General features: G+C 38.1%; 1 protein-coding gene across 4 annotated transcripts in view; it reads right to left on the bottom strand.

Moving 5' to 3' along the window:
- The window catches only part of CBFA2T2 (CBFA2/RUNX1 partner transcriptional co-repressor 2), a 159,317-nt gene that overhangs the window by 122,588 nt on the left and 18,488 nt on the right, over positions 1-18,241 (bottom strand). The window contains exon 1 of one of the 4 annotated variants that reach the window (XM_074292402.1): positions 1,557-11,851. The exons of the other annotated variants lie outside the window; for them this stretch is intronic. The gene's annotated coding sequence lies outside the window, so the exon portion shown is untranslated. Of the gene's footprint in view, positions 1-1,556; positions 11,852-18,241 lie in introns of those variants that run through there. 4 annotated transcript variants of the gene reach the window in all.

Genomic DNA, 18,241 nt, shown 5'->3' with positions numbered 1-18,241 from the left:
GCCCTAGCCCTGCCCTTCTTCCCACTCTTTTTCCTACAAAAAATGCAGGCCAAATAAAACAGATGAGGAAAGATCCTTAGTCCTCCACCTGGATTTTTGCCAATCACAAAGAACAATAATCACCAAATCTTTATTTTTGAGGAAATTTCCCAACTGAGAAACATAACTTGATGTTATTACCTTAACCAAAGTGAAAATGTTTATTCTGCAGAATCAGAAAAAACAAAAAAACAAAAAAACAAATTATCTTCCATGTTGGGGGAAAATTAAAATTAAAATCTCTATGAAGAAGTGTAATGAACAGTTTGAAGAACTGATAAACACCTCTTAGGTGATAAGGGGAGATCTGGAGATGGAGAACACAGGCACTTCATCAGGCAGCTGCTGAGTTTTTTGTTACATAGAGGAGGTACATCGGGGAAGGGAGGAGATTATAATAGACTTAAATAAATAAATGAAAACAGAACTACAACAAAAAAATAAATTAAAAATCTAAACAATATCAATCTCAATAATTCTGGCTTTTAAGTTAAAACTTGGGATTTGTCATGGGTTAACAGAATTATGACCCAAATGCATGAAAGACAATGTGCTTCAACATTTATTTATTCAACCATTGGATGGCTTAAGAACAGCTATAACAAAGCAATCCACTTCATATGTCCCATTAATTTGTTGTGGTTCTGCCATTTCTGTTGTAGCTGACTCTTAGTGACCTCATTTGGGGTTTTCCTGGCAAAGGTGCTGGAGTGGTTTTGCCATTTCCTTCTTCAGCCCATTTGAGGCAGATTTAAGTGACTTGCCCAAGGTCACAGTGCTAATAAGTACCTGAAGCCAAATTGAACTCAGGAGGAGATCCAACTATCTGCCTGTCCCATTAACATAGGTCCTTTATTTAGGATTGTCTCTTTTTTTAAAGTTGCCTAGCTGTAACATCTGGATTAGACGGCTTAGAAAGCACATTAAAAATAAATTAGTAAAATATCCTTTCCTTTGAAAAGGGCACAACATTTCCAAGTAATGTAGCTTACTCCACCCAGCTACATGTCCACTGAGGCAAATTCCAGAAAAATAAAACAGAAAGAAGCCACAATGTACACAAGACCCCACATGTCCATAAACCCCTCAGTTACCACCAGATGGTCATATAAACAATGAAAGGGAGGAACTGTGCTCACTTGCTATTCAAACAAAACTTAGATTTAAATAAACACATTGCCTCACAGAATTATAGAATTCCAGAGTTGACTTGGACTCCTGAGCTCATCCTGTCCAATCCATACATGAATTTTTCTCCATCATCCCCCATCAGTTGGGGAATGGGTGAACAAGTTGTGGTATATGAAATAAAGGAATATTATTGTTGTATAAAAGATTTATAAACTGATTTTAGAAAGGCCTGGAAAGATTAACAAGTTCTGATGCTGAGAGAAATAAGCAGAACCAGGAATACATTGTACACAGTAAGAGCAAGAATGTGCGAACTGATGTTAAGTGAAATAAGCAGAACCAGGAGATCATTATACATCACCCCCCAAAAGTCATCCATCACTCACTGCTAAAGCCTTCTGGTGGTGGGGACTTCCACTACCTCAGGAGGCAGCCATTCCACTTTTAGATAGCCCTAAATATTAGGGCAGCAGCTAAGTAGCATAGTAGATAAGCACCTGGCCTGCAGCCCGGAACACCTGAGTTCAAATTTGCCCTCAGACACATAATAGCTGTGTGATTCTGGGGAAATCACTTAACCCTATTTACCTCAGTTTCCTCAGCTCTAAAATTAACTGGAGAAAGAATGGCAAGAAAACCCCAAATGAGATCACAAAGAGTCAGAAAAAAAACGGAAATTACTGAACAGCAAAAACCCTGAGGGAAGAGAAGTACCGCATAATAAAGTTGGGAAAGGAAATCTGAAGAAATCTGAAGGGTTTTAAATGCCATAGGGAGCCAGAGAGGCCTCTTGCAAGGGAGACCTGTGCTTTAGGAATTTTAATTTGCAGCCATATGGAAAAGGTTTGATGATTTATTTTTTTAACACAAACAAGAAATGCCAGAATTCCTCCACTGGTGCAGCAAAACAACCCTAAGAGGTTATCAGGATTTGGGGTTCTTGGTAGCCTGAAGTTTAACCAGAGACTGCCCTCCTGCTTCTTCTGTGCTTTTACTTACACACATCTCAGAAATATGACTACAGTACTTCCCAAACAGCACTGCACTCAGGTGGTTGATTCCCATCTACGGCGTGGACCCCCTCAATCTTCACTCTCTCCCACTATATGCTCATACCTTATCTGCTTAGCGGCAGGGCCGTCCCAGTTCTACTTCTGGTCCCTTCTCTTTGGGCACATTTAGCCTAACTGCCTCTTATTCCGGCCTCTTCTCAAACCTATCAAGGTCATTTTGACTACTAACTGAATCCTGCCCTGGCACCTGCCCCAAACTCAGGGCCACCTGTAAACCCAGATAACCCAGTCTTGCTTTCATCATCCAGGTCACAAAAACATCACAACTCCGGAAAGCAGAACTAGCCCCCCAGGGCCACCTCATTCCGGTCCCCTCCGTAACCCCCCCAGACTCCTATTACTTATTGGCAAAAGCTCTGCATTCACCAGGGAGGTGTACTTTCTCCCTCCCCAAGAGCAAGATGGGTTGGGTGACAAATATTCCCAATCCATCACCAATACGCAGAATTAAAAGATTTGTTAAAGTCAAACTAGATTATATTTATTGTTCCTAATACTCATCAAAGGAGATTAGTTTAACCAGACAAAACCTGTCCTTTATAAGGCAGGCCGGTTATTGACTGTTCCTTCTACCAGAGAATTTCATTATTTACCAGTATTGTCCCATATACCAGAATATCATATTATGATACTATTAGACAACACCTCTTCAGATCAGTCAGCTAGCATTGGGGATACAAAGAAAGGCAAAAAGCATTCCCTTCTCAAGGAAAACAACCCACGATTATGGCCAAACATGGCATAGATAGGGTCTTGGTGGAAGTGGTCTTGGAAGGTTTCAGACTTAGGGGACTGGAAAGGCATCTTGCAAAAGGGCACTTCTGCTGAGATTTGAAGGAAAACTGAAAAGCCAGAAGATGAGGAGGAGAGTTGCAGGCACAGGGGTCGGCCAGTGGAAAATGTTCAGTTAGGAGATGGATGCCAAGGTAAGTTTTTCTAAGGCATAGGTTCTAATGCAAGCAACCTGAGCAACTAGTAAATACTGTTCAGGTTTCTAGCCTTCCATGTATTTGAAACAGCATTTTTCCAGGAATACAATGGATAACGATGGGACAGATAATTAGTGCAATGATCTGCCTCAAAGGCAGCTATCAGTGACCTGAAGCTGTTTGGAGTTGTTTTGGGATAGAAGCCAAACTAATGCACCTGAAATGTCTTTTGGGTTCATATTAAAATAGGCTGACTTTCCTAAGCACACACCAAAGGGAAATGAGATCTTGTTTGGTGCTTGGGACCGAGAGAAGGGACGGGGTGGAGAGAGGGAGAAGGGGAGGGAGGAGAAGCAAGTAGCCTGGTACTAAGATTTATAGATAATAATCTGCTCATGGATAATACAAGAGTCAATTATCTCGGGGCAGCTAGGTGGTGCAGTGGTTAGAGCACCAGCCCTGAATTCAGGAGGGCCCGAGTTCAAATCTGATCTCAGACACTTAACACGTCCTAGCTGTGTGACCCTGGGCAAGTCACTTAACCCCAGCTTCAGGAAAAAAAAAAAAAGAGTCAATTATTTCTTCAGCAAGGATTCTTAACTTAGTATCCATGAAATTGTTTTTTAAAACATTTTTAAATAACTACATTTCAACATAGTTTCCTTTATAATCCTACACATTTTATTTTATGCATTTAAAAACATTATTCTGTGTTATGGAATGTTATTGTTCTGTAAGAAATGACCAGCAGGAAGAACTCAGAGAGGCTTAGAGAGACTTACATAAACTGATGCTGAGTGAAATAAGCAGAACCAGGAGATCATTGTGTATACAGGGAAACAACAAGATGGACATGGCTCTTCAACAATGAGATGATTCAGACCAGTTCCAATTGTTCAATAATAAAGAAAACCAGCTACACCCAGAGAGAGGACCATGGGAACTGAGTGTGGACCACAACATAGCATTTCCACTCTTTCTGTTACTGTTTGCTTGTATTTTTGTTTTCCATCTCAGATTTTTTTTTTCTTTCTAGATCCGATTTTTCTTGTGCAGCAAGATAACTGTATCAATATGTATATGTATATTGCATTTAACATATACTTTAACATATTTAACATGTATTGAACTATCAGCCATCTGGGGGGGATGTGGGGAGGAGGGGAAAATTTGGAACACAAGGTTTTGCAAGGGTCAATGTTGAAAAATTATCTATGCATATGTTTTGTAAATAAAAAGCTATGATTAAAAAACAAACAAAAAAACAAAAAACATTATTCTGAGACAGAGGCCATTAGATTATTGGACTTCCCAAGGAGCCTAGGACACCAAAATGGGGAAGGAGCCTTATTCTCCAAAACAGGGCTGGACCATCTTCATTCCTATTGGAGAAGGACTTGTCACCTCCCATAAAGGGAAGAAAAAGTTCTTACAGAAAAGGTTCTTAAAAAATAAAAAAAAAATAAAAGAGTTCTGATTTTAAAAATCTAGGATTTTAGAAGGAATGACTTTACCTCTGAGAGACTCAGTTTCCTCATGTATAAAGAAGGGACTGAACAGGATGATCTCTAAGGTCCCTTCCCACTCTAAATCTATGACCCTAATTGAATTCTACACTGCCCTGTTTTCATCAGTCCCTTAGACTTTTTCCTACAGCTGATCTTGACCTGCCAAAAATCTGCCTTGGATCATTCCCACCATGTGCTGCTGCCTTTGCTCCTACTCATGTCTAAAGGAAGGAATGAATGAATTAAAAAAAACAAAAACTCTCAACATATTGGGGCAACCAGATGACAAGATGATAAGAGCACCAGCCCTGGAGTCGGAGAAGTTTAAATCCTATCTTAAATACATACTAGTAGTGTGACCCTGGGCGAGTCACTTAAATATCTCCAAAATAAAATAAAATAAAAATAGAAGCCTTCAACCCAGAACTGTTTTGTTTTTTTTTTTAAAGGAAAGTTGAACAAAATTACAAAGTCATGCTGATTGGGTCCACTACAAATTTATGTTACATAATCCCAACTGGATCCTCACGGAAGCAATCCTTTTATACCTTCTCTAAATTGATTCACTCTCCCACTCCCCTGAATGTCATTTCCAATTCTTTCATCCTTTTCTTCCATATCCTTCCCTCCCTCCACTCTCAACTGAAGGCCCTGCCTCATATTTCAGTGAAAAAATTTGAACAATTCATTGAAAACTTCCTCTTCTTTTCTCTTCATTCACATATCTCAGGTGCCAGGCTTCCCCTTATAATCTTCTCCTTCACCCTGCTCTGAAATGAGGAGGTAGCTCCTTGCCAAGTCAGATCCTTCCATATGCAGAAGTAATCCCATTCCATTTGCTTTTTTCTAGAAGAGTGCATTCTCTTATCATCTCCATCCTTACTATATTTTAATCTTTCCCTATGTACTAGCTATTTCTCTACTGCCTACAAATATGTCCATATCTCCCAAGCCTCAATTAACCTTTAATCTATCCTGTCTAAGTAACATTATATCTTCTCCCTTTCATAGCTAAAATCTTTGAGAAGGCCATCTATAATTGGTGCCTTCATTTTCTTTCCTCTCACTTTCTTAACTCTTCACAATCTGGTCTTAACTATATCATTCAACTGAAACTGCAATTCTCTGGAGTAACCAATGATCTCTAAACAAATCGAACAGGCCTTATCTCAATCCTTAGCCTGTTGATCATTTCTGAAAATTGAGAAAAATCAAATTAATTCTGTTCTGCAACTGATTTCATTTTGGTCACTATAAAATTTTGTATAACTATGTAAATCATGTTTCATTTGTCTACAAGTTCAGCTTTCCTGTCAATTACTTATTGTCTCTGATTTAAGTTTAGAGGTTCAGTTTTCCTGTTAATCACTGTTCTATTTTTGTGTCAAAGAAATCTGTTATCCTTGAAGGATGCAGAAAGATGCCAGCTATCTCTGCAATACTATCCTTCAAAAAAGTCTGATCTGTTATCACCATGATACTAACTAGCCATGCCAGTGGACACCACCAATGAGCTTTCCCTAGCAACAAGATGGAAAGAGAGGTTCTTGCTAGTTCTGCATTTCAAATTTTCAGTGGGTCAGATCATCCCTCACATCTATGATGCTTCTGACTCCGTAACCATTTTCTGCATCTATGATTGTTGCCTTCTGTTTTTTGGATACCCCTCTTTTAGTCCATAAAAAAATGATCTGTCAGCTCTCTTCAGGCTCTCAGCTTGCTAAGGCTCTCAGGTTGAGATCCTGTTTCCTGGCAAGTCAAACTTTGCAAACAATTTGCTAGGAGCTTTATGCCTCATTTTGCTTTAATTTCAATTCTCTTGATATTCTCTTAAGATTTTCAAGACAATGTTCTCTCTAGATTCTCTTCCTTCCAGTCTGACAGCTCCTTCTCAGGCTCCTTTATTAGATCTTCATCCAGATCCTTCTCACTAATCACAAATGTCCCCCAAAGTTCTTCTCTGGGCCTTCTTTTCTTCTCCCTTAGTATTATTTTACTTTCACATCAATCATCTCTATGCTGATAATTCTCAAATCTACTTACCCAAACCCTAACCATTTTCTTAATGTCTAGAATCACATCTTAAACTGATATCCAAAATTGAGCTCATTACATTTCCTTTCCCACAAGCATTTCCCTCTTCCTAATTTCCTTAACACTGTGGAGGGCATTACTATATTCTCAGTAAGTATCAAATAAAATATTTTTTTATTTAAAAAAATGTTCAGTACAGTGCCTGGCATATAGTAGTCTGTGTGTATGTGTATGTGTGTGTGTGTGTGTGTGTGTGTGTGTGTGTGTGTGTGTCTGTATCTTACACACACATATTTATTCCCTTCCCTTTATTTATTTTCTTTCCATTCCTATTCAATAAATTACAGTGTCTCCCCATTACCTCCAGGATCAAATTTGAAAATTCTCTTCTCTGGCATTTTTTTTAAGCAAGCTGACCCCTTCCTACTTTTCAGTCACTTTACACACTCCTCTCCAATACCTCCCTCTCATCCCCCCACTATGCAATCCAATGACACTGACCTCCTTCACACATGGCACTCCATCTCTGACTTCATTTCACTGTCTTTCCCTACACCTGGAATTCTGTCTGTCCTTCTGCAACCCAGCATTCTGGCCTCTTTCCAGTCCTAACTAAACCCCCAACTCCTGTTTAAAAAACAAAACAAAAACAAACCTTTCTCAAATTCTCTTACTGCTAGTGTCTTCTGTTAATTATCTCCAATTTATCCAGTGCATAGTTTGTTTGTACAGCATTATTTTGCATGTTGTCTCTCCCAATTAAGCTGTGAGCTCCTTGGGAGTAGGGACTGGTTTCTGCCTTAACTTGTATCCCTAGTGCCTTGCACATATCAGGCATTTAATAAAATAAATCCTTATTGGCTTGACTGCCATAGGCAGTGCTCAGAAAGGCTGACTGCAGGATGCAGGTGAAACTTTTTCTTCAAGAACTTGAGGCAAGTTAGAAAAACTGAGTTTCTTTCAGTGCTGTTTCTCAACTACCACTCTGAGAACAAGCAGCTGACACACACCTTTTTTTTTGCCCGCTGATAGTCCTGGCTGGAGGCAACACCTGTGTAAGGGTAAAATCAGCCTGGAATCAGATGTGCTTGCACTCTGGGGCTAGGTTGGCCCCTGGGAAGTGGTGAATTTGCACTTCCCCATAAACTCTTCCCAGCTGTGCTCTGCTGACTCTACAGAATGCCTCCACCTGCTCCCACAGACGGCCCAGCTGCAGGGAGAGTGAAACACCTGGCTCGGGGTGCCCCTCCAGCCTCCAGAGCAGCTCAGAAGCACCGGGGCCTCTCTTACGCCAGGTCAGCAGTTCCATTGTTCACCCAGGCAAGCTTAGTTAGGTCCATGGGTTATCCTAAGGACCTGAAGTAAGACTAGCCACAAGCCTCTGTAATATATCAGAAACTAGCTAGAGTTAGAGACTTCAGACAAAATGTGCAGATAACCCAGACTTCCTTTTCTCAGCCACCCTTCCTCCCCAAACAGTAATAAACTGGTTTAAAAAAAATTAAAAACAAAACCAAAAATACCCAAGGCTAGATGGAAAATGAATGGTTAACACATAGAGCCTTGCAGGACTGAAGGAGCAGTAGTTAGGACCAGTTTTAAATTACAACAAGGCAATTTATTTTTCTGAAAATGACAATGGAATTAATTTCCTTTTCTGTCTGTTAAGCCAAGGGCAAATTTACTCAACTCACTCTCTGGGAAGAAAACGTGCCTCTCTTCTGGGTAGTTTTTGGCAAGCCACAAAATTACTACTTCTAAATTTTATCTGCCGTGAAACAAAAGTGTTATCTTAGAACCCGGTTCTTAAACTTTTTTTTTTAAAGTCAAAGACCCCTTGGGCAGTCTGATGAAGCCATGGAACTCCTCAGAATTGTTTTTAAATGCATACAATAAAATGTACAGGATTAAAAGGGAAACCCACATAATGAAATATAGATATAATTTTTTTTTTAATTCACAGAACTTTCCTCATTACTAGTTCCCCATTCGTCATTTTTTTCAATCAAAGTACCCCTCCCAGAACTCCTTTTGAAGGTAAAAAGGGACTATTTTTTGCTTTTTGTGTTTTTATCCAAAGTACTCAGTATTTGACAAAATTTATAGGCTTATTAATTGTTTTTCTATTCATTCATTCAGTCAAATGTCTAGTCTCTACCCTACAAATGTCAAAAGTCAATTCAATAAGCATCTGATAAGTAGAACACCATGGGTACATACAGTTCGAGACTCAGAAAATGAAAAAAAAAAATAAAAGACTTTCTCTACTCTCACCCTCCCTCCCACCCCCAAAGTTTACATTCTACTGCTATCCAAAGAAATCTGTTCATTACCAGTGGACTTTTTTTTTCTTGAAACACTCAACCCACAACTTCTTTTCTTATCACTTTTTAAATAAAACACTTCCATAAATATTTGCTGAATGAACAAACACTAGCAACCTAGCAAACCAGTTTCCCCAAAGTAGTTTTATGAGCACCATCTTAATGCATCCACACAAAACTCTAGGAAGGTGGACATATCAGGAATTAGAATACCCATTTAACAGATAAGGAAACAGAGGCTTATAAGCTAATAAAAGACTTGCCCAGTTAAGTTCATGTAGGAGAGACAAACAGAACTTTTATCTCCAAATCTACTGCTCAATTCAGGACACGATGAAATTCTTTACATGCTCAGTTTACACTTGCTCATATTATGAGCTCACACTTTCCTTAACTAGAGATAAGTTCAGCAAGGGACAAAGGACTTCATTTGTTATTTCCACCCTCAATACCAAAGGAATGTCTTAAGCTCTGGCCATGGTAATGTGACCTACTAATATAGTCCACACCAACTGGGTCATCCTTTTTTTGGCAAGGAGGGGAGGGGGTTGCCTCAAAGGAAAATACTAAATATTGAGGAATTTGATGCATGCTGATCTTTAACATCAGATGTTAAAAACAAAATCCAATCTTCTGGGGACATAAGGCAGTCTGCATAGATGGCCAGTTGTCTGTCTCTAAATTGAGACCTGGCTCATGACACAGCAGCAATATAAAGGACAGGGCCATCCCTTCAAGCTCTCCTTGCTCCTTCAGCAAACTTAAAAATGGGACATTTTCTAGCCCTGGTACTACTCTAACAGAACTTTACAGATCTTTTATTTCTTTTTTGTCATTAAACAGATGGAGCAACATCAGCTCTCACAACCCCCAAATAACAAGGAGCACCTGGAGGAACAAAATGCTTCCCTCTGGCCCAAATGGATAACCTTGAACTTTCTGAGAAAGAGAAAGAGATCTATCACATACAGGTAGTTCAACCATTCCTCCTGCCAAGAAGAACATTTGGAAAGTTGTCTATCAAAAAAAAAAAAAAAAAGATGGAAAGGTGTGATCTCTTCAAAGGTTGGTCAATCCCCAAGTGACTAACAATATCAGTAGTGGATTTCTCTGGCCCTTGATAAAGAATCAGTTCCACATAGATTTAAAAATGTCTGTTTCCATTTTTTTTTAATGGTGCTTTTAGTCAGTGATATAAAACTCAAACAAAAAGGGGACCAGACCACTAAACCTTACTAAAAGAATCCTGAAGGATGCATATTGACTTAGAAAATCATGTTAACATTACTTATATTAAACTGTAAATTTTTTTTATTAAAACTTCCCCATTATATTTTAATTAGATCCTGCTGCACCATGCAGAATATTGATAATTTTATTTTGCATATATACACCAGGTGAATTTAAGTACTATTAGGACCATTTTATAGAAATAAGGCTCAGAGTTTTTTATGAGTCTAGCCAGAAATCACTCCACAGATGACAGCATTAAGATTTGAACCCATCCCATAAAGAACTGGATCCCAAGTCCAATGCTTTCCTCATCATACTATACTACTCCTATATATTGCCTCTCCTGTGGTTTTGTTTTTATATAAAATAACAACCTCTTTGAACTATTAAGGCCTAACCAAGAACATGAAAGATATTAGGTATCTATTTGCCCATCAGTAAAAAAAAATTTCCTCTTCATCTAGAATTGATAAGAAATAAGACTATTCTCATTAAAATTATTGGTTTTGGTTGGCAGAATTCAAGGGTCTTTAAAGATTCAGGTTTGGGGAACATTAATTCTCATCATAAAAGAGAGCACAACCATCGATGCAATCCAAAAACAACCCAAGTTCTCTGACTATAGGGAGTGAAAGGAGAGCAACAGACTAACTCTAGCAGAAGTTGAAGTGACTACTTGTTAGGGATATTAGTGAGAAGGAAAGAAGGAAAGAAAATTTAAATAGCACCTGCTTTGTGCCAGGCAGGGCGATAAGCACTTTACAGATATTATTATCTCATCTGATCTTCATAACCACCCCCAAAGATAGGTGCTTTTATTATCCTTGCTTTACAATTGAAAAAGCTGAGGCAAATCAAGGTTAAATGACTTCTTGCCCGGTGTCTTTGGGAGCAAGTAAATGCCTGAGGCCAAATTTGACTCCAAGCCCAGTTCTTGATCTACTCTACTTGTACTGGCAATGAAGTTTAGACAGCAGTCAACCTCTGAAGTCCTTGAGACCTCAGGGTTCTGTAGATTCATGCTGCCTCTCTAATATTCACTTGGAGTACTAGAGGTCACTTGGAAAGGTAGAACTCAAAACTTCATTGGGAGGCAATGCAGCTTGGTTTCAAGGTGAAACTGAGAATCTGGGTTCGAATCTTGTCTAGTCAACTTACTGTCCGTGTGACCTTGGACAAGGCATTTGACCTATCTATAAAATAAAAAGGTTTGACTACGGATAATTTCTTTCTTTTTTTTTTTTTTTTTTAACTAAAGCTTTTTATTTTTTTTTTTTTAGTTCTTTTTTGTTTTTATTTATTTTTCAAATTTATTTATTTATTTACAATTTTAATACGAAAAAGAAAAAAAAAGCATTGCCATCTGCACAGCAGATTACGAGATAAAGCTTTTTATTTTCAAAACATATGCTTGAACAATTTTTCAACATTGACCTTTTGCAAAATCTTGTGTTTAAGGATAATTTCTAAAATCTTTTTTCAATTCAAAATAGATGATCTATGAAATGTTCTGATGATTTAATCCCTAATATGGATTCACCCTAGTATGGATTCATCAGCAAAAAAAAAAAAAAAAAAAAAAAAAAAAAAAAAGAGCCTAGGATGTATAAAATCTAGTCTTTATTAAACTTCTTTAGCACCATACCAGGATGTTGGTTTTAAATTTAACTTTTGTACTTTGATTCAAACAGGCCTTAATTTTTCAGCACAAAGATTTGTTAATCCTATTACATATTCTGGTGAACAAAGGCTGCTTTTGGCTAGCCAGCCTCCCCCATCCCTACCCTAAACAGCTATTCTATTACTTCCCTCCCTTTCCATGGGAAAATGGGGATTTAGAATTAAGAGTCCATGGAGATTATACAACCCAAAGCAAAGCCAGAGCAGCTACCCTGATGGCTAACAGTAGTAATGAGATTAGAACCCTGATTCCAAATCCATTCTTTGTCCTTCCAATGAGCCAATGCAAGGTGAAGAGTAGAATTCAAGCTGCTTAAGGGCAGAATTACATCATTTTTCTCACTATACTCATAGTACCTGGGTAATACCTAGTGTATAGTATGTATGTCTCACTTAGATGTGTTTGCCTCATTTTTCTCATCTGCAAAATGAGCTGAGAAAAAAATGGCATTCCAGCATCTTTGTCAAGAACACTCCAAATCAGATCATGAAAAATGACTGAACAAATTGCCTACACCAAAAATGACATAGATTGGCACTAAGCAGTGCAGTGGATAGAGGGTACTGGGCCTGGAGTAAGGAAGACCTGAATTCAAAATTGGACCCAAATAATTATTAGCCATGTGATTCTGAGCAAGTCACTTAACCTTCATTTATCTCAGTTTCCTTATCTGTAAATTGGAGATAATAGCACTAACCTCCCAGAGTTGTAGTGAGAACCAAATGAGATAATAATTATAAAGTACTTAGCCTGGCACATAGTAGGTGCTATATAAATATTAACAACTAATCATAACAAACACAAAATATTGTGAATCTGTCTATCTCCACAATAGCTACTTGTGAGAAGGGAGGAATAGGGTTTATTCCCAGTTTACAAAGGGCACAACTCTGACAATGAATATGTGATTTGATCAATCATCCCAAAAAAGTGGTTAGTAATGTTAAAATTAAGATAAATTCAAACCCTTGGAACCTGACAGCAACATGGTGAAAAATACTGAACCAGACCCAGGAGAGTAGAGTTAGAATCCTTCCTATGTAACCATGAATAAATCTGTTGCTCCATTCTAAGCCTCAATTACCTCAAGCCGTACAGAAGGGTTAGAGTAGATTATCTGTTAAGGTTTGCTCTAGTGTATAACATTCATGGAACTCATAAATAAGGTGCTAGAAGAAACCCAGCCCTCTCCTTTTAATCTTGAGGAAACTAAAGCTGGGGAGTGTGAATCATATCTGTAAAGAAAAAAAAAAAAAGAACAAGAGGAGGAGGAGGATTTTGCTTTTCTTTGTGACAGGTTGGTTTGAACTTCCTTTACTTTCAGGTATAGATTTAACCCTGAAGTCCTTTACCTTGACTGGACTGTCTTTAGAGAGTTTTGTTCAGTTCTGGGGGAATATTTTAGGAAATATATTGACAAATTAGAACATGAAGTTAACTGCCTTCCTCAAGTTGGGGGGTGGGGTGGCAGAAGAAAGGGAACCCAGTTACTCTGACTCAGCTGATCTTTTTACAAAGTCAGGCTAGGTGTAAGGAATTATTTAAATAAGAAAACACATTGGATATATCTAGTGCACATAATTCTTCACAGATACCCCCACCAATATTTCTAAAAATAAATGTCACTCTATTGAGTATAGATTTAATAAAATCTGAAACCTCTTTTCCCGTGATCTTGTGGTGTCTTAGTCAGTCTGGCATGTTCCAGGATTAATTGGTGTGTAAAACAGACTCTCAGGCTGACTGTCGGTCTGTTTTCCCCCTACCTCACAGAGAGCCCTTATGTAAACAGGGTCTGGCAAATGAGCCTGTGCACAAAGAGGCCTTCCTCAGAGCAAGCCTGCAGCTCAGCACATGGCCAAGCTCTCACACCATAAATTACCTATTGGGAACTCAGGCAGGCGGTTGCGGCTGCGGGCAAAAGCTGGGGCCAAACCATTGACACTAATGTGAGGAGCTCAGAGTGAGAGAAAGGGGATATGCCATCCAACTGGTAGCTGCCCATGAATCTCTTCGACAAAACACTCTGACAAGTGGTCATATAACCTTTTGTTGGAAAGCCTTAAGGGGGAAGAAGCCCTAATTTCACCTCAAGATGCAACTGCCTGCAACATTTTGGATAGCTCGGATCCTCAGGAAATTATTCATAGGATTCTAGAATTCAAGCTGAAAGGGATCTCTGGGACCATCTCGTTAGTTTGATCTAATTTTACAGATAAGAAAACTGAGGCCCAAAGATCTTATTTGCCCAATGTCATTAGTAATGCCCTCTGTCCCCAAGAAAACAAGTCTCTGCCATAGAACACTTCTTTAAATACTTATTAAGACAACAATTATGGCAAAGGGGGGCAAGGAGTTCTCCCATTCAGTTCCTTCAAATCATGCATTTGAAAGGCTTGGTTTTCTGTTTCCTAAACATCCTGGTTGCCCTTCCTGGGCATGCTTCAATTGGTCAATCTTTCCTAAAATGTAATGCGCAAACTGAACAAAATCCTCCAAAGGCAGTCCAATTAAGGTAGAGGATCTTAGGACTATGTCTATACCTGAAAGTAAGAGAAATTTAAACCAACCTGTCACAAAGAACTGCAAAATCTTTTTTTTTTTTTTTTTTTTTTTTTTTTTAATTTAAACAAATGTAATTCACTTGCACAGGTTTAAGATATATTGGATTACTTGCTGTCTGGGAGGGAAGGGAAGAGAGGGAGAAAAAATTTGGAACACGAGGTTTTGCAAGGGTGAATATTAAAAAACTACTTTTGCACATATTTTTAAAATAAAAAGCTATCATTTATTATTATGTATTAATATTATATTATTATTATTATATATTATTATATTAAAAAGTGATTTACTCTCCCTAGCTTTGATTATGGCACTCTATGGATTTTAGTGTCAAGACCAAACTGTTTTCAAAATCAATAAGCAGATATTGATTACTAAGTGCCTATTATTATTTTTTACTGTTGTTCTTTTTATTAAATATCTACTGTATCTGCCAGGCACTATAAAAAGTTGGTAATTAAATCACTTCAAAAACAATTTATTGAAAATCAGACTCATTTTAATCTCTGAATGCCACAATTGAAGTGCAAAGGACTTAAAGGTTGGTAAAGTTATCTGGTCATAGTTACAAGGGACAGCTAGGTAATGCATTTCATAGAGTACCAGGCTTGGAATCAGAAGGACTCATCTTCTTGAGTTCAAATCTAGCCTCAGAAGAGTACTGGCTGTGTGACCTTAGGCAAGTCATTTAACCCCAATTGCCTCAGGAGGGAAAAAAACAATTTACTGAAAAATTAGGCTCATTTTGATCTTTAAATACCACAGAATCATAGATTTATAAGTGGAAAGGACATAGAGGTCAATAGAATTATAGCCCTCATGGCTACAGGTGGAAACTAGGAAGGCTGAAGGAAAAAGGTCCAAAGACCGGGAATTGTCCACACTCACAGAGCACAGATAGTAAGGGGCAGAACTGTAATTTACACTCAGCAACTTTGCTTCCAAATCTAACATTCCTTCCACTACTATTCTCTGTATAGGGCTTCTCCTCTAGTAGCCTGAGCTGGACTGTCTCCAGAAGAAGTAACTTATTTTCCAAAGAACACAAATGAGAACATTGAGGTGCCACAGGGGATAAAGTGCCGGCCAGCTATGTCCACTAGCATTATTGGGGAAAAAGGAGAAAAAGAGACAACTTGTGAAGATTAGTCAACAGAGAACAAGAGAGGCCTGGAAAGTACTGATAGGATAATGAAGCCTGGAGCAGAAATCAAAAACTTTGGAGGTCCATCTATCTTCATCATGGAAAATAGATGACATGGGGAAAGAAAGGCAGGTAAAGAAATAAAACTCAAAATGGACCACTAGTCATAATGATTATTCCTGGCCTCAGAGAAGAATTAAGAAAATGCACTTCTGTGTCTATATGGCAGAGGTAAGGGACTACATGTGAGGCACACTAAATACTGCCAGACCCCCAATGATTGGTAGGCTTGCTGACTTGGCTGAATGAGTTTGGTTTTCTTTCCCTTTCTTTTTAAGTCTTTGCTACAAGGGATATCTCACTTGAGTTGGGAAAAGAGGAATGTGTTTGGAAATGAAGGTGATCAGTGATAAAAATAAGAATTAATTTTAAGTTGGCATTAGATAATGAAAGCCAGAATTTGGGGGCCACGTCTTAAAATATAGGCATGATGTACCTTGCCTAAGGATGAAATATAACTAAGAAAAGCAACTTTAAAAACATATTTGCCCCTAAACCTTGCAAATTTATTGTACTTTCAACTATAAGGAACTGTAAGAAAGAATATGGCCAGCATGGTTTGAGGCAAGCCAGTTTACACAAATTACTAGGTACAACAAAGAAAGAATAGCAGCAAAGAAATGACAAATCTCTGGGGCAGCCTTAAAGGAAATCTGGAACAGCTGGGTTCAAATCAGGAACTGAGTTCAAGTTCCACCACACAGAAATGCTGGCCAAAAGATCACAAGAGAAAGTCATTTAATTCCAGGGCTCTGGCCAACTCTCCACGGCTCTAAATTGCAAAGTAGTTACCACTTTGCATTTATTGTCATAAGGATATCCCTATACTAGTGAACTATGTATACATACAAACACACAGTTAGGAATAGGGACCAAACCAACAACTTCTCCCAACTTCTGGCCAGAACTCTGCCAAATTCTAATGCCCTAAAGCACTCAGATAAAGGTTTTGCCTAAAGTTACATAATACATGTGTATTATGCTTACACATACATGCATGTCAATGTGTGCACACATCCATATGTGTGTATATGTACATAATACATATACACATATGGACAGCTAAGTTGCACAGTGGGAATAGTGAATCAAGTAGGGAAGACTGATCTTCCTAAATTAAAATCTGACCTTCTGACACTTACCAGCTGTGTGACTCTGGGCAAGTTACATCACCCCATTTGCCTTGGTTTCCTCCTCTATAAAAGAGCAGGAGAAGAAAATGGCAAACCATTTCAGTATTTTGGCCAAGATAACCCCAAATGGAAATAAAAATAACAACAAAATTGCAAATATTATCTCACTTAAATCTCGTAACCCTAAAAGGTAACTAATGCTATTATCCTCATTTTACAGATGAAGACATTTAGGCAAAGAACAGTTAAGTGACTTGCCCAGGACCATACAGCTAGTGTCTGAGCTTGGATTTAAATCAGGTCCTCTTGACTCAGGGCCAAAGCTCTCTCCGTGGCAACATCTAGCTGCCTTTGATATATAATATATCCAACATGCAGCATATATATGCATCTACGAAATAACATATAGTAGTAGTAGTAGCAGTAGCACAGTAGCAGGAGTAATAATAGCAGTACTACTAGAAGTAATAGTAGTAGCACAGTAGTAGTAGTAGTAGTAGAACAGTAGTAGTAATGGCAGTAGTAGTAGTAGCAGAAGCATAGTACTAACAGCAGTAGTAGCACAGTAATACCAGTAGCAATAGAAGCAGTAGTAGTAGTAGCATAGTAGTAGTAGCAGCACAGTAGTGATGGCAGAAATAGTAGTGACAGCACTAGTGGTAATGGTAGTAGTAGCAGTAGAAGTATTCGTAGTAGTAGTACTAGTAGTAGCAGTAGCAGTAGCACAGTAATAGTAGTACAGTAGTAATGGCATAGTAGTAGAAGCAGAAACATAGCAGTAGTAGTAGCACAATAATACTAGTAGCAATAGAAGCAGTAGTAGCAGTAGTACAGTAATAGTAGTAATAATGGCAGTAATAGTAGTGGCAGTACTAGTGATAATAGTAGTAGTAGCAGTAATAGCAATAGTATATTTGTATATTTGGCACTTAGCACAGGACTCTATAGCCAACAGATACTCAATCTTTGCAGAATAGATAAGAAAACATTGAAAATTCCTGGCATGTGTCCACATTCAAGGTGAATGATTTTTACAGACATCTTAAGTTCTATAACCACTTTTTAGAGTAGTACAAGTAAGAGATTTTGAAAAAATAAAACTTTGGAAAACATTTGTTCTGTCAAATCAGATTTAATCAAAGTTACATTTTTTTTTCATCAGTCATTTAAAAAAAAAGGAATGTCTGATTTCTCAAAGCAAAATAGATGAACCTTTTTTGAAAGGAAAAACATATATTAACTCAAATAATAAACCAAATAACCCAATATGCTCTTCCACCTCTCCTCCTAATAAAAAAAACAAAAAACAAAAAACAAAACTCGAGCCAAAAGCCCCTCATACCAACTTGGGAAGCAAATTTAGTGCAAAGTGTCATCATTTTTTAGGAAG

This window comes from Sminthopsis crassicaudata, chromosome 2, assembly GCF_048593235.1.
Source record: "Sminthopsis crassicaudata isolate SCR6 chromosome 2, ASM4859323v1, whole genome shotgun sequence".
NCBI lineage: Eukaryota > Metazoa > Chordata > Mammalia > Dasyuromorphia > Dasyuridae > Sminthopsis > Sminthopsis crassicaudata.
This window is presented reverse-complemented; position numbering and strand designations above follow the sequence as displayed.